The 17,793-nt window shown below is 38.0% G+C and overlaps 1 protein-coding gene across 2 annotated transcripts in view; it reads left to right on the top strand.

The window, feature by feature from the left end:
- The first annotated feature begins 410 nt into the window (after positions 1-410).
- TAB2 (TGF-beta activated kinase 1 (MAP3K7) binding protein 2) overlaps positions 411-17,793 on the top strand; it is a 58,568-nt gene continuing 41,185 nt past the window's right edge. The window contains exon 1 of one of the 2 annotated variants that reach the window (XM_063308823.1): positions 411-716. The gene's annotated coding sequence lies outside the window, so the exon portion shown is untranslated. The remainder of the gene's footprint in view (positions 717-17,793) is intronic. The other variant, XM_063308814.1, reaches the window with a different exon arrangement.

Genomic DNA, 17,793 nt, shown 5'->3' with positions numbered 1-17,793 from the left:
CGCAGAGCGAGCCAGAGGCTAATGGAGGAGGCGGAGGAGGAGGAGCGGGCGATAACTTCAGCGAGGAAGCTTGAGAGACACTTCTCGGTCTCTTCCCACCTTTCGGTTGCCGGGGGCGCCGAGCCGGGCACGATGGGTTCCCCCACCCCACCGGGAGAACTGGCGAAGGCCACCGTCCGCATCCGCGGCCGCCGTCAAGCCGCTCACGCCGGGCAAAGCGGCGGCACCTCCCGTCGCCGAGGCAACGGGGGAGCTCCTCCTCCGCTCTCCCGTTAGCCCTCGGGGCGAGATCTCGCGATGCTTGCCAACTGGAGGCGCCGCCATATTGTGTGACACTATTTTGATTTGGATTTGGCTGGCTGAGACACGCAGCGAGCGGAGGAGGAGGAGGAGAGGAGGAGAGGAGGAGGAGGGACGGGAGCGACTGGGAAGCCGGAGCGGTTCCAAGCGAGGTCGGGAGAGGCGGTGGCGGTGGCGGCGGCGCCTGGAAGACTCCCCCCGCCAGCCATCCCGCCTTCCCCCGCCGCCCCTTCCGCGCTGCCCGCCACAGCAGCAGCCCCAGCACGGACCCCCCTTCCTCCCTCCCCCGGTGGCGGCGGGAGGCGGTGGCGGCGGCGGCTCCGGAGTGGCTCGGAGGGGTCGCCTGTCCGGCTGGAGGCGGCGGCGGCGGCTGCCGCTGCTGCAAGGCACGGAGGAGGAGCCGGCGCGGAGGAAGGGTGAGCGAACTCCGGCGAGGCGGGCCTGGTGGGGCTTGCGCCCGCTTCCCCGGCGGGCTCTCCGCGCGGCGGCCTGGAGGGAGCGGAGACCCCGCTGCCTGTCTGGGCCCGGCTGGCCGCGGTGCCCGGGAGAAGGAGGGGCCGAGGGCTAGCTAGCGCGGAGGGGGGGCGTGTGCAGGCAGAGGCAATGGCAGGGCTGGGTGGCGGTGGCCCCGTTTGGGAGAGGAGGCGCTGGGCTGAGCGGCCGAGGCTTGCCGCGGTCTGTCGGGGAGCTGGGTCTGGGTGCCGCGTCCGAAGTTGGACTCGTTCGGTTGAGGGTTGGGAAACTCCTGCCGAGCCGCCGACTACGGCCGTGGCCTCAGACCCACTTCTGAGGCGCCCCGAGAGGCGAGTGCCTTTTTGCCTCCTTGAATTTGAAAGCTTCTCTTGCGTTGGTTCAGTTTTCTGTTGGGCGTCGTATCTGGCTTTCTCTGTTCTGCCCTGCTTCTCCTTCCGTGAAGAATAATAGTTCCTGCTGTTGGCTCCCAAGTGTCCCAATTTGATGGATGGAGGAAGTGTGGACTGGTTATTTATTTATTGAAAATCATCCTATTATGCATTTTTTGCATGAGTTTCTCAAGGGAGGAAGTACTGGAATTTGGACCCCACACTTGAAAGGGTCATGTTTTGTGGCACCCCCAGTCATGCTTCATGCTGCAATGGGATGCCTGATCATTTTGGAGAAGGTGGATCCTCTAGCCATTTTGAGGTTAAACTAACCAGAAGTTCAAGTTGGACTTGCAATACTTGGTGCAACGGTAGAGCTACATGGTCTAATTGTGGTTATATTTTACTACTGTTATTCAGGAGCTGAATATTCCAAGGGCTGCTCTGCATTCGGTACATTGTAGTAATCCATCCTGAATGTGACTAACTCATGTGTGATAGTGACCAGATCAACTTTCTCAAGGAAGCTAAGCTGAACAAAAGCATTCCAGTCATTGGTGGCTACATCAGAATCCAGGAGCAAAGGACTCTCAGATCCTAAATATATTTTTCTAGAGAAATACAATGATGTTGAGATTTAACCCATAAGATGTCGTGACTTTCCTATTGTCCAGTAGCCTTTTGTTTCCAATGGTATCTTTTGCTGCTACCAATCAATCTACTGTTTTCTCTGTTCAGGTTTAGAGAGATAGTGAGATGTCATCGGCATATTGGTAGTCCAAGATTCCTAAGCTGTCTTTTCCAACAATGTCTTGTGGATTAAATGGGTAGATATTAAATCTTGTAGATAAAACATGGAACTAGCTGTGCTAGGTGATCTGATGTTCTTGAATTTAAATGTCAGTATGGTGGTGACAAGAAATGTTAGGGTTAAATTGTCCCAATTATATGGAGGTTACCTCTTCCTGCATTAGGAGGTTCAAGAGATTTTCCCTTGATGCCACTGCTTGGAATCTATCCCCAGGCAGCAGCTGAACTATGACAAAGCAATAGCTTAATAGCCTAAAAACTATAATTTTGAAACACATTGTAAGATCTGGCAGAAGTGAATAAGGATGTAGTCACCCTGCACAATATATGTCTTTAAAAAAAATTCAAATAGTGTTTTTTAAGATGCATGCTAATATTAATTTTAATATAGATATAGGTGTTTTTGTAGGTGTGTATATCAAAAGAAAGCACAGTGTCTTCGGAAGGCATCTGGGAAAACAGGTACAACGCTGTAGCCTATAACTGTATAAAATACTTCAAAATAATGCTTGAGCCAGCACTTCCAAGAGCTATCTTCCTTTTTTATTAAATTTTTAAACTGAGGACTGCTTGTGCTACTTTTTTTAGAGAGAATGTTCATTTAGTATATCTATTATATGAGATGCTCCACTGTGAAAGTACTAATTTAAGTGAAGTTACTTCTGGATAATCTATGGTGCAGATGTACTGTATATTGGGTTCATGTCTATATTTTTGGATGACAATATTTTCCTTGCTCAGGTTAATTTTAGTTACCTAAAGGCAGTGTTTACTTATTCGAACAGCTGGTTTGCTTCTTTTATCAAGTGTATTGGAAGCCTTGCAAGTAAACTTCTCAACAATTAATTCTGGTAAATCAGAGTTAAAATGTTACTTCTTGAGCTTGAAACAGGAGGATGGATAAAGCTGAGGCAATATCATTGGCAAAGTGTGAACACTGTAGGATGTGTAAAATGTTTGATCACAAAAGGGACAGTTCTGATAGTGGCAGAACATATTGCTTACTCTAGAATTTTATTTTGAGTCAGATACAAAAAACATGAATTTTTAAAATTGCGGTTGTAGACCAGCATGAGATGAGAATATTATAAATTTGTTTAATAAATAAATAAAATAAATTTTACTAGGAAATTGTATGTTTAAAAGAAACCAGTGAACATGGTACCCTTTTAATATAAAGTTTTCAGTTTTAAGATTATATAAAGCAGTATTTAGATCTTGGTTAATCTGGAGCCTCAGTTGGCTACAGTATGTGAATACTGGTTACTGTAATCTTTGCGTTATTTATAATTTTTGTAAAAGTAAGCATCAAAATGCATATTTGCAGTAGATATTCTAGTTCGAAGTAGTAGTAAATATAGAAAATGTCATAACTAATACTTGATATTTTAATAATTCTAATAACCAGATTACCCTATATTGCTATGTGGAGTGTTTCAGTTGAAGATGCCACAACTATTCCATGTCACAGCTCCTCTTCCTTTGATTTTTAGGTCTTAGCTCAAGGTAATTAGACCCTTAAGTGATTGGAAATGGAGAGCGATGAATTTGTTATATCTCATTAAACTAATTCAGAAATGGAATTTCAGGCTAGGACTCAGAATAGATTTGTAGGAATTTTACTACGTTCCTAATTGAGTATAGGTGTATACCATAGAAACCGAGAGGCCTTCCATCTTTTATAGTAGTTTCTAACATACAAATAATTGCTGGTGCACTTTGGCTTGATATATTACTAAGAAATGTTAATTATATATTTGATCTAAAATTCATTTTGGCAAAAAAAATGGTGGAAAATATGCAAAAGCAGAAGATATAACTAGATTGAAAGAAGTAATTTATCCCCAATTTAAATATTCCGTTTAAATGATTATATGTATGTACTAAAGTTAATCAAAATTAAATTTATAAGAAGTTAGAATAATTTTTTTCATATTTTCAAAGGAGTTTGCATTAAAGAAGATAATATTTGAGAAAATATGCAGAAACCATTTTTAGTCTTGTACAATTGTTAATTCTGTTCTCATATAACCTAGAAAAGTTAGTAGTGTACAAACCAATTTTGTCTGAATAATCTGTTGAAGAGAATTTTTTAAAACCTACTTTATATTTTATAAAAACAAAACATATTTTAGTTTTTAAATATGCTCCTAAGCTCCAGAAGCTCAAGGTGGTGTGCATTCCCCTTTCCCCATAAAAATAACCCTGCGAGGTAGGTTGGCCCAAAGTGATTGGCCCAAAGTAATCCAATGAGATTCTTTGGCTGAGGTGCGCTTGAAGCTGGGTCTTCCTGGTCTTAGTCCAGCACTGTAACCATTGTACCATACTGCATGTCTTGAAGTATCTTTGGGGGATTGAATCCAAAGCATTGCTAACCATATAAAACAATCTGTACCTACATTTGTTTTATAGGAAACAGAACTAAAACAATTCAGTTGATTCAGAATTTATAGTTTATACATGTAAACAGATATAAGCTGTGTCTAAGTACTAGTTCAGTACTATCTCTTTTTAAATATCTCTAATATTTATTTTTCCAGTAAATGTACTATAAAAGAATCTAGCAAAAGGGTTTCAGGATCAAGTTGATCCTTAGTTGGCATTTTTCTGTTGTTAATCACAAATCATATTTTTGCCAACTTTTCTGATTAGTATCAGCTTTAGGTAACAGTTTCATTAATGCAAAACCATTTTTGCAAAATTTCAGACAATATGAAGAAACCAATAATTGAAACTATTGTTAAAAATTCCAAATTTCACAGTTAGGAAATATCTTTTTGGTCAGAACTAGTGAAGATAGTGGATTGAATGTATAGTTGGTTTTCAGTTTCTTCTGCCAGAGGAACTCCTTGTGGATGTAAATAGTTCCATCTCCTTTCTGCTATACTTCAGTGACTTAAGATTTGTTGGACATTTGGAGAAGAAGTCGACCCATTTATTTATTTATTTGTTTATTTTTTATCCTGCCTTTATTATTTTTATAAATACCTCAAGGCAGCGAACATACCTAATATTCCTTCCTCCTCCTATTTTGCCCACAACAGCAACCCTGTGAGGTGAGTTGGGCTGAGAGAGAGAGACTGGCCCAAAGTCACCCAGCCGGCTCTCAGGCCTGAGGCGGGACTAGAACTCTCCTACCACGCCTGATTGGCTCTTGCACTGAGAGAGAGAGACTGGCCCAAGGTCACCCAGCCGGCTTTCATGCCTAAGGCGGGACTAGAACTCAACAGTTGCCTGGTTTCTAGTCCAGCACCTTAACCACTATGGCATGCACAGAAGTCAATCCTTGCCACAGAGGCTTTCACCCATTACACAACTATAGCTGGAGTTAGCGGAAGCTGGACCAGCGTAGCTTCCCCCTTCCTCCATTGTGAAACTGAAGTTTTTTATGGCTTTCTCAAGTTAACACACATAGAGAGCATATTTATTTTAAGCATCCATTTTTTTCAAAACTGAACAAAGTGCTCACATCTATTTACTTGAAAAGTAATATCACTTGATTTTAACTCACTGATGTGCGTAAGATTTAAGATTAAACTTATTTGTGACTGAATGTGCTTAGTATGGTAGCTGCATGGTTATGTCTAACTGTATTATTGTCAAACTTCTGTCTGAGATATATTTTACTGATGTATTAAGAAAATACCAACTCAGTATCAGATCAATTGACCATATAATATATGTACATGTGTTTGTGATCTTTATATTTATATATATACACACACACACACAGAGTATATATAGCTAATAATTGATTATTTGACAGTCTTATGAATGTCTACTGTGAATCCAGATTTAGTGACTCTCTACAAATGTTAGAGCACAGCCTCAAGGTATATTGGTTATCTAAAAGTTTATCTCCCTTGAGGAACTATGATTTGAATTCAAACACTACAAGGAAATTACACTGCCTTGAAAATAAAACAGCATTTTAAAGCACCTATCCATGGGCAGTCTTAATAGGAATATGAAAAATCGTACCCATCCAAATCTAAGCAAAGATGTCAATACATGTTTGCTTTCTTCAGTGATAAGCAGTTTATAAATAATAGCAAGAATATGTGTGGAACTAGATGTTTTAAGATGATACTTCCATTGTTTTTACTCAATATGAATAAAGCTCCTGCTTTAAATACGTAGAAATAATAGAAATGATGAAACAGCATGCTTAATTTCTAACTTTTGCTTTAATTACCAGTGTAAAGTTAACATCTGTTAGATAACCAGCATTGCTATATGGAAGTTTATTTAAAATATACACACACCACAGATAAATCTGTTATTTGTCTATAACCATTCAGAACCTTTCATTATGGGAAGAACCCATAAAAAATACGCAGAATGTCTTAGGAGAGCTGAGTTATTGTGAAGCTATATAATTTTAATTTTGTATAATTTGAATAAAAGTTACTGTGTTTCCAGTTTTTTCTTGTTTTTCATCACATTACAACTTGTGCAAACTGGGCTCATATGAATCCTTTTTAGGAATTTTGTGTGTGTGTGTGCGAAAAGCTTTAGTATGTGCATATTTACTGTGGAGTTGCTCACAGGTTATGTGTGTTAGCAGAGGTGCACAACTTCTCTTGGTCTGAGGGCAGAATTTTGTGTAGCATATTGAGGTCTAAGCTTAAAAGTAGGCAGGAGCAAGACCCAAATTTGGGGTGTGTTCAGAATTCTCAAAGGATGAAACAGTGGATTCAGTACAGCTCACCTTTTTAAAAGCCTTACAGCCTGAAAAACGCTGTACACCCATTTTAGGACTTATATTTATCATCGAAATACCCTACTAATGTGTGCTTATAACGCTACTTAATAGTTCAGTGGACAATGCTCATATACTTTGGTAGTTTAAAATAAGGTAATATGGTTTATAAATGCTTCCATAAATACCTTATCAGACAAATCTTGCAAATTTATAAGTTTATCATAAGCTGCTTGCAGGAGATTTTCTGAATGAAAGGGCAAGTATGTAAAAAGGAGAAAGAATAAATGTGATCTTTGCACAGAATTTCAGGTGGGAGAGAGAAAAAAAAAGTGAGGTTGTAACTGTAGGATTGGGGACAATAAGAGCAGTTAGGCCTCCTAACTTATCTGAAAAGAGGGATCAGGTTCCATACTAGAACTGTGCTAGAGAAAGTTGCTTGTCTTAAGCATATGCTACAATGTAAAACCCTGTCTTCAGCATATGCTAAAATGTCATGTCTGTGTAGACATGCAGATCAGTCAGTTAGATAGGGGAGAATGTTAAACAATGTAACCAGCATTATTTGGTAAAGTGCACTAAGCAATTGTTTTCTTTCAAAATACATGTTGGGCTGTTGATAATAGGAAGAAATACTGAAACGTAATTTAATTTTTTTAGTACCACGTATTGGGTGGGTCTTTATTGCATGTCTGCTGAAGAAAAATATGTTATTGGGAGGACATTTATAACATGTAGAGTTTTCAGCAATTTTAGATGGGTTTTAGAATACCATTTGATCATAGCTGTTGATATTGTAGCTTCAGTTAGTTATAAATGACTCATCAGTGTGCATGGATGATTTTTCTTGTCAGAAATAATTGTGACTTATGTCTGAAACAGATGTTAACCTAAGTACGTAAGAAGAGCCCTGCTAGATCAAGGCTTATCTATTCCAGTATTCTGTGTCACAGAGTTAGCCAACTAGGTGCATTAAGAATGTTAGAAGCATGTACACAGGGACAAATAATCCTTTTCCATTTTGCCTTAATAGCAGCAGGTATTAAGTTATTCAATTTTGCCTTAATAGCAGTTAGAATTTAAGGTATGTGGTCTGTTATTCAGAAGGTAGTAACCTGTCACTGAGACTAGTAACCTTTGATAACCAATTCTTCCTGTTCCCTTTTAAAACGATCTACATTAGTGGCCCTCATCACATCTGAAAATGGCAAATTCTAGTTTAACTGTGTGTAAACAAATACCAATCCCAAACCTTCCTGTATTTATTTTTGAAGAATGTTTCAGACCTACAATATATATTCTTTGAAGTATAGCCAATTATTATATTTCAAATGGGATAGATTTATATATGGGGATCACTCTGTTGGCAGTTTTATTTTTGGTTCCCTTCATAATGATTCCAAACTTTATCTTTCCATTACTTTGGAAATTACCATTTTTAAAAAATGCATCGAGTTTTGATACTTTTATTGAGCTATCTACCCTGCTTCAACATCCCTTTCCTGATTAATCTGTGCCAGCTATTAATCTTCAGATTCTTCTTGTTCCAGTGTGCATCAAATGTTGATTTTTACCCTGAACAATTTTGTATCTATAAATGCTGCTACTGAGCTTGCCCAGGAAACTCTGGTAAGAGAATTTGTCAAAACCTTTTTGAAAGTTGATGTATTCAATTTCTGTTGGTTCGCCATTATCTACATGCTTGCTAACATGCTAGAGGTCAGTGAGGCAACACATACCTTTGCAGATGGTATGTTGATTTCTTTTCAACAAGACTTGTGTTCTTAGTGTTCAATTGTTTTCTCTTAAGTCAAAAGCAACATACTTTACTTCACTATGAAAATGACAAGAAGCAACCTTGATAGCAGTATAGTATTGATAGCAGAGCTATTGTGGGAAAACAGTGAAGTGAATCTGGTCTCTTTTGTGTTTCTTCCAAATATGGATCAACATGTATAGACCCAACTGGTGATATTGTTCTCAAACAGGAACTTTTGTTTACAGTTTTCAGCCTGTGTAACGCACTCCAGCATGGCATGTACTTGAGACTATGCAGGTGGCCATTTGTGTATCGGATTCATGCCAGTCCTGTCTGGTGAAAACCAACTGAGATAATTTGAGTTTTAGTACTGACCAGGTTGGTCTATGTAGCTTAAAGAATAGGAGTACCAGATAACCTCAAATTATATAACAACAGTGATAATAATTGCACAATCTCCTTACAGTTTTGTTTAATGGATTTTGGGGAAGCAGAGGTGTTTGAATATCTGTTTTCTCTATAATCAAAGAGTGATCTGATCTCCACCTTGTTTTATGATTTTACTGGTTCATTCTTCTGCAATATTCAGACAAACTAAGTCAAGATTTAGGAGCAGGAAACTTTATTTAAAGCAGTCATTTCTGAATCACAAGGCCACTTACAGGGCAACTTGGTACTCAGTGTGATAAATAAAGTAGTGAGCTTCAGTCTGTGCTCACTGTATAAGTATTGGTCAGAAATGGAAGTTGTCAATTTCATGTTCTTTGAGTTCTCAGTTGAGGATCTCCAGGAATGTAACAAAATTCTGCTCGATTGCCATGCAGTTAGGATGTTCTTGTTTTAATCCTTACATTTGTGGGGGATGTTTAGTTACTTTCATTATTTTCAGATTTAACATCACCAATCACCCTTTGTTTGTTTCTGTTGTGTACTTTTCTCTCTTGAGGTCTTTGATTTTTCTCTTTTTGGGTCTTCGTACATTAATCATAAATTACAGGACTGCATGCAGTGTTGTTACAAGTGCTTTATTTTAGGTTAATCTGAGTTGGAGAATAAAAATCAAGGATTCTTTTCAGGTATATAAATGTGAAAGAAGTTTAATAACATTTGACTTAAGTTATATTTTCTGGTCACTACAAAGATGACATTTCAGTATTTTATAAATGAAGGTATCCTAGAACAGTTGGTCATTGAACAAATCACAAGGAAGGTGACCCTTAATTAATGTGACTAATATCTAATACAAGACGTAAGTGTTGAACTGACTGGAATATGTTGGTAGAAAATTGCCAGAATGCTACAGTGTTGTCACATTTTAAAGTAACAGAGGAAATAGCTTGAAGAGAAGAAAATTTATGAAATCCAAAGTGAAAGAGAAAATGGAGATGCAAAGATTCTTTAAGAATGCTTGGGCTTGTTCAGATCTACAACAACAGTACTTACATTTTGTATAAGTCTGAAAGATTCCATCAAGCCCAAGTATTCACAAAATGTTCAGGAAGCTAAATAGAGAAAAAGACTTTGTATGAGAAATGAAATGTTGTTAATGTGGAGAGCAAACTAGGAATATAAGATTATATTCAAACAGTGCAATGATTTTGAAGAAGTAAACATACTGTTAAAACATTAGGAACCAGCTAGGGAGATGGTTGATGTGTTGGATGACAAGAGAATTGGCACAAGAGCTAAAATACTTTGTGGATGTTTCAGCTGCAGGAGATGTAGGGTACATATGTGTGCTTGAATGGACATTTTTAGGAAGAGAGCCTGAGGCAATGGAATGAAATGCTGGGTGTTATTAACCGATTAAAAACAAAATTATTATATCCATTGTATCCATCTGTGAGTCCCTAAAGATCTCAAATATGAAATTTCTAATTTTGTAATAAATCTTAGACACATTTGCATATTTTTATTTTCATATTAGAAGATTGGAAAAAGGGCAATACGTTATAATTCTTTAAAAGAGATAGCAAAGGGATCCAGGAAATTTAGGCTATTTAGTCTAACATCTGTGCTGTATAACTTGATGGAAAAAACAAATATAAAACTGCTAAACATTTAGAACAGAAGTGGGCATTTGTCTTGGTTTGGGGTGTGCATTTTGGTTCTGAGGAAAGCTGGACAAAGTGGGCAAAGTGGAAAGGCTCATGAAACATACCAGTTATCACAAAAACATACCTATGTTTGCTATGGAATAGGATGTTTTAACCTCATCCTGTCTTGCAATTCGAATGCAAGCAAGATTCTATGGGTAGGGGAAGGAGAATAAAAATATATTACCCAATTTTGGAGGTGGGGAGAACTTGAGATTTTGAAAGTATGTTGTGGATCTCTCAACGAAATATATTTTATTTCATATATTAAATGCATTCGTGTTAAACATGGGTAGTTAAAAAAAAGTCCAGTGTGTAAGCTTAAAATAAAGGTAGTTTAATGTGATGCATATATAGTGGAAGGCAAAGATACTGCTTCACAAAAAGTGTAATAAAGTTCAGTGACAAGTGTTCAATTTCTTAGCTTGGTTAAAACACAAAGGTAGAATCTGGTTCTCTTTTTTTATATAAGAATTTTATTAGATTTAAGACAAAGATAAAAACTACAAAAAAGAAAAAAACTACAAAAAGAAAAAACCCAAAAAAGAGTGAAAACAGAAGAGAATTTTTTTTTTTAATTACAAGAAGAGGGGACTTCTGACTTCTAACAGCAAGGATATACAACAATTTTTTTATAATCAATCCCTTACTCTATATTAAACCAAAATCACATTATTTCTATAAATCATTCCATTGGCACATTATAAAAATCACTAAATACAGTTGCTCCATCCCCTTGTAATAAAAGAAAAAGAAGAAGTACATATATATATAAACCTCCTAATCAACTTCTCCCCCAAAGGTAATATATTTAATTATTTCCTTCCTATTATTATTCTATACCTTGCTGTCTCCTATAATAAAGATCAAACCAAAAAGCATATAAATTGCCTGCCATTATAATTAGTAATACAACAATTATAATAATAATAATAAGCCTAAAACCAAATATTTATTATTATACCTTGTTAATCTTAATCCAAATTGTTAAAGATGAATGAAGTCAAACCAGAGCATTTACATATTCCCACAATGCACGCAGAGCATTTTTCATAAAGAAATCAGGCAGCCCAACTGCCCCCTTAAGAACTCCGACTTCTCAACAAAAAACCTCCCGTACACAATAACCCCTTCTTTTCCATAACATTCCAAGAGCAATTCAGTTCCAGTTATGGCTTGCAATTCGATCTCTCCCTTTAAGTTCTTCAACTCAACTATCTGATCTTCATCCAGCATTTTGACAAAAGCCCTGAGCTCGCTATTAGAAGAAACATTTCTATTGTTGTTAAACTCTTCAGTTTCTTCCATGACATCCCCAACCAGATGGCACATTTTAAATCTCATGTTTTCCACAATGTCCTGAGTGCCTTGCATAAAAGCTTGGCGGGACTCAGAAAGCATCCGTTTAAAGTCCTGGTGAAAGTCAGAAACAGTCTGCTTGAAATCCTCCATGTTTCATGCAGTAGATTATGGCGCCCCATAGGTACTTAAACAGTGAAAGTGGGAGATAATAGAAAGATTCCAAAACGTGTTTACAGAAGTGAAAGTATGATAACAGGCAGTTCCCCAGGGAAAGTAGCAACAGAAAGCTGAAAGTTCAAAACAGCCGATTCAACATGTAGGAAAATGCTAAAATCTTCAAATTTAGTACAAAAATAATAACAGGGAGACGATTACATAGTCTCAACCCTCCTTAATATTTGGATGGAAAGCAAAATCCAAAGCTTAAAAAGCTTCTTTTAAAAAAGAATCACAAAAATAACAATAAGCACCAAGAGAGCCATTTCTCCTTGCTGTAAAAGGCATCTCTTAGGGTACACATCCTTAAAAGAAAAATAAATTGGGTAATTTAGAAATGGGATGGCTGGTCTTAATGTCCCTTTAAGGCTAGAGTGCAGCTTGGAAATGGTGATACCCTAGCCTCCCAGCAGCACTTACAAGTCAAGTGCGAACGCTGTTTACAATCTCCTGGCTGCAAGCTGCTGTCCTGGAGGGCAAATGGGGTAATTCCGAGCATTTTCCTTTCCTGGTAAAATGCTCTTGGGCTTCAGGAAAAACCTTCCTGAGCCCCCCCCCAAAAAAAACCTGCATTGTCAGAGCCTGCAAGCACAGCTGTTCAATCCACCATGTCCCCACCGGAAGTCAGGATTTAGTGCTCAAACGGCAAATCATATATTTCCACAAAGCACAAGAGAACTAGTTTCAAAAAAGACAAATTAAATTGGTGGTGCTCATGGATGTAAGTCTGCCTGCAAGATCTACCTACCTGAAAAGACAGCTAAAACAGGAAAGACTCAGTGTAAAATTCTTGCTACCTTAAAATAAACACATAAAGCTAATAAATTAAGAAGCACATCATTTAAAAGAAAGGCAAAACTCACATAAAACTTTATCTTCTCTTCTGCCATTCTCTGCTACTATTTCAGCCTTCCACAATGTTCTCCAGTTATTGTTTTCTAGATATTGCAAGACAAAGTATTAGGCTGAGCCACCTGATGTTTTTATTGTATGTCTGTGATGTCATAACTATTATTGGGAATAAAGGCAATGTTTCATTTTGCAGTATTCCAAGCTCTAGTTTTTACAAAAAGCCACCTTAATTCTAAAAAAAAATCTCAAACAGCCCATAATAGTAAGGAATCTAGGGAGTGCTAAGAAGAGTGGATGTGGATATACTAGTATCACGTTGGGGGTCCCTGGGAATGAAATATCATCAGTAATGCTGAAGCAGTAGGAAACAGTAACGCTAAAGATAGAAGAAAAGATTGCTGAAATTGTGGAATAGCAACCTTAGTCAAAATTGCAGAGGGGGGATGAAATATGAACACTCATAACAGACTGCATGGGAATGTTATCTGTACAGTATGTGATACTGAATGACAAATCTTGCTGAAAAAGAGGTAGCATGGCTTCTGAAAAATGTCCAGTGTTTGTTAATTCTAGAATTTTTTTTAGAAGTGCCAACAAATATTTGACTATTAGGTAACATTTTTTCAAACAAGGGGTATATTGACAATGATGTTCTCATGCCACACTCAAAATAGTAGGTGGGAGAAGAGTAATTATTTTTCATAAGAACATAAACAGTGCCCTACTGGATTAGACCCCTGGCCTATCTAGACCAGCAGTCTGTTCTTGCAGTGGCCAGCCAGCTGCACAAGGAAGTCCACTAGTCTCTCCTTCAGAGGCTATCACACTGCCATCAAAGATAATAGCTGTTTGTTTATTAGACTTATATTGCCATCTGTATTAATATGTAATAATCCTAGGCAGCTCACAATGGCATGAAATAAAAATAAAATAAATGTCACCAACATAACACAAGATCATATATCTGAACCGCAGTGCCACAGCATCCTGCTGACTCTACATTTACATATGCTCAGCTCGCTTCTACCCTAGCACAATGCTTGGGTAAAAAGCCAGGTCTTCACAGCCTCTGGAAGGCTGATAGGGTGGGGGCCCTGCAAATCTCAGGGGAAGATTGTTTGAAACGATCAGGGAGCCACAGAAAAAGTACAACTCTTGAGATTCCACCAGATGGCAACATTTAAGGGAAGGAACCTGGAGTGTTAGATAGGAACCCACCCTATCTAACCAAGTATGATGGGCAGATGCCCTCAGGGAGAGGCAGTCCCACAGATAACCTGGCCTCTTGCCATTTGGGCTTTAAAGTGATAACCAGCACCTTGAAGTGCATCTGGAAAGCAACTGGAAGTCAGTGCAGTTCATGCAGTGGCAGTGTAACATGAGCAAAATGTGAAGTGCCCAGAACTATGTGTGCTGCTGCATACTGGACCACTTGTAACTACAGGGTGCTCTTCAGTAGCAGCCCCATTTAAACCACATTACAGTAATCCAGCTTAGAGGTGACTAAAGTGTAAGTGAAGATGAACAAGGCCTCCCAGTCCAGGAAAGGGCGCAATTGGCACATAAGCCGAACCTGAGCAAAGGCCACCCTAATCGCAGCTGCTACCTGCTCCTTGAGCAGGAGCCACAAGTCTAGGAGATCCTCAAATTGCACACCAACTCTGGGGGAGTGCTACCTTGTCACAAGTCAAGGATGACAACTCACTTGACCCCGGGGGCAAAAACCTAAAGCCACTCTGTCTTGCCAGGGTTGAGTCTAAGCCTGTCCCTCCCACTCCAGGCTCTCACAGCCTCCAGGTATTGGGTAAGCACCTGAATAGCATTATCTGCCTGGCATGGGGTAGAGTTTTATAACTGATTAAGGGGCCCCATGGATCCTCATGACTTCCATGAATTGTTCCAGCCCATTTTCTGAAGCCAGCCAAGCTAGTAGCCAGTACTGCATTTCATAATAGCAAATTACAAAGTAGAATTACACGTTGTGTAAAAACGTATTTCCTTTTGTCCTGATTCATCCAAGATTTAATTTTATTGGGTGACCTCTGGTTCTAGTATTTTGGGAAGGGAAAAATAGCTTGTCCATGTCCACTTACTCACACCATGCATAATTTTGTAAACCTCAGTCATGTCCCCTCTCATTGCCTCCTTTTTAGACTAAAAAGCCCCAAATGTCTTAACCTTTCCTAATAGGGAAGCTACTCCAGCCCCTTGATCATCTTAGTTGCCCTCCTCTGAACTTTCTCTAGCTCCAGTATATCCTTTTTGAGGTGCAGTGACCAGAATTGCACACACTATTCAAGATGTGATTGCACCATTGATTTATATAAGGATATCATGATATTGGTATCTCTATTTCTGTTTTTCTATTTTCAAAATAGAAGATGGGAATTCTGTAATATACATTAAAGTATAGGGGAATATATTAAATATTGTAAAAAGGAAAAATCATAAATCACCTGAAAATCACATCTTCCAATTTCAGTAGCAACTTTTTTTTAATAGTAATTTTGTTGAAAATTACAATTAAAAAGATAAAAACTAATACAAAATAAAAGGAAATAATAAAAATAAAAAATAGAAGGTGCAGAAAAGAAAAAAATTAGAAAGAAAAATAGAAAAGAAAAAAAATAATATAGTAAAGAAAAAGAAAAATATATAAAGAAATGACTTCCCCCTTCATCACAAGTATAAACAATTTTAGTAATTTACCACCTCTTAAAATACAACAAATGATCTCTTCTTCCCATATCCCATCTCTTATCTATAAACAAAGCCTTAAAGCCTTGTCATTTCAGTCCTGATCAGCAAAAGTCCATTAAGGGTTACCAGAGATAACAACATATCTATTTTAACCTTGATCAAATAAACCAATTTTATATTCATTCCTTTTACTTTTAACAATCTTGATCTTTAGTCCCTTCAAATAATGTCCTACAACTAGTTTTCTTTTCTTTTTTTCTTTGTCCCTTCTCACAAAATTCTTCAAAGCTTGAACAGGTCTCTTTTGTAAATCCAATATAGGAAAATTATCCAGGTCACTCCAGGTTTGTTGTATATCCCTTTTAATTATTAAGACATAAGCTGGTTTCTTTTGTATGTCCAGTATAGCACTTTTTTTCCATATCATTTTTGTAGCCTGTCATTTTTAACTGTGGAGTCCTTGGTGCTCTCTGAGCCTTGTTGTTTTCTTGCAGATGTTTCATTGCCAGACTAGGCAACATCTTCAGTGCAAGAAAACAACAAGGCTCAGAGAGCACCAAGGACTCCACAGTCCAACCCTGAGCTACAAATATTCGCTTCGATTGGTGTCATTTTTAAATCCACTTTCAGATCAGTCTCAATCTCAGGTAGAACTTGTTCTTCTTCTATAACCTTTTTTTAAACACAGTCTGTCTATAGAGGCAGATACTCTTACAATTAACTTCTGGGTTCATTGTTGAAAAATATCCGTCAATATGTCCACTGTTAAAATAATGTGTTTTATTCTGTATTAGTAAATCAAATTTAAGTGTTCTTCTCCTTTAATTGTAATCTTTAGTTCCTTTTGGTTCCCTCTAGTGTCCAACTTTCAAAGTCTCATCCTATCACTTATTTTTAAAGAATTCAAAACAAAAGCATTTTCCCATGTGAAGGATTCTTATAATTAATTCCAAAATCTTATTTCAAGTCCATCTGGACCCTTGGTCCATTTGTAACTTTCCAAAATCAAAGTTCTAATCACTCTTTTGCTGTTTTTTTTTTTAATTGAAGTCCTTAAACTTGCATTTAAAACTTCTTGTAAAGGACTGAAGGAAAGTCATCCTGTGTTTTCAAACTTGTCAGTCCAAAGGTTCCTAGTAGCTAAAAAGCAGTTAACAAGCAATTTCTGAAAATGTTTAGAAAAGGAAGTATGTGAACACAGTGTCCTTAAAGGCACCAACTGTGGTTTGAGCAAGATGGCTATTCCCTTGTCTCCCAGAACTCTGGGAGGGGAGAAACCTCTTGGTGTTCTTGTTGTGTTGGATTTTCACAAAGCCTTTTTTTAAAAAAAAAACAGTTCTATATCAGAGTCACCATAGTGAATGTAGAAGTGGTGATAGGAGAGCCTTTTATGGATCTCAGCTAATTAAAGGACATAAAGCAATAGAAATAAATAGATAGGTTATCAAAGTGAGATGAACAATGAAGTCAGGGCCAGTAATTTTTATCTTCTTTAGAAACAATCTTGAGTTAAAATGTGTTTTGAGGTGGTCAGCCTTGGGTGTTACTAACTTAATTAGAGTGACTTTGGCCAGTCCTCACTAAAGCCAAACAAGCTCATACCCGGTTAGTACTTGGATGGGTAACCATTAAGAAAGCCAAGGACTATAGGATTGGTAAAAAGAAAAAAAAAAGAATAGCAGAAGACAATGGCAAACCACTTCCATATTACTGCCAAAGTAATTATATGGCTATTTTCACATGCTTATCAGGAATCAGACTCAAGGGAGTCTTTACCTTTTTCTTTTTAGGGTAAAAAGGGAATTTATGTAACTTCAGTGGATTGCTTTAAACTGGGTGTTTGGTTTTAAAATGGCTTCCTGTTTTGTAGAAGCAAGTGTGAAGTGGAAAGTCTTGGAGCATAATTGATGGCATAATTGATCAGGAACAGGATTGCTCTGTCTGTATAATTCAGTGAAAAGATCAATAGAACATAATTCCATGTTGGAAAAGCCAAATAGTTTTGAGATGTTCCTTTTTTGCTTGTGAACTTCCCATAGAATTTGGGTCAATTATAGTAGGAATACAGTATTGGGTTAAATAGGCTGGCGAGGCTCTTCTTATGTTCATCCACCAGTTATTAAAAATGGGGAAATGGCTGAGGCTTCTGGTGGGAATGGCAGACTGAATGGCTGTACCCGCTGGTTCAGTGGGAGGAGCTGACAACATGGTAAC

This window comes from Candoia aspera, chromosome 1 (assembly GCF_035149785.1).
Source record: "Candoia aspera isolate rCanAsp1 chromosome 1, rCanAsp1.hap2, whole genome shotgun sequence".
In the NCBI taxonomy this organism is placed as follows: Eukaryota; Metazoa; Chordata; class Lepidosauria; order Squamata; family Boidae; genus Candoia; species Candoia aspera.
The sequence above is the reverse complement of the archived record's forward strand: the minus strand, read 5'-3'. Positions and strand labels throughout refer to the sequence as shown.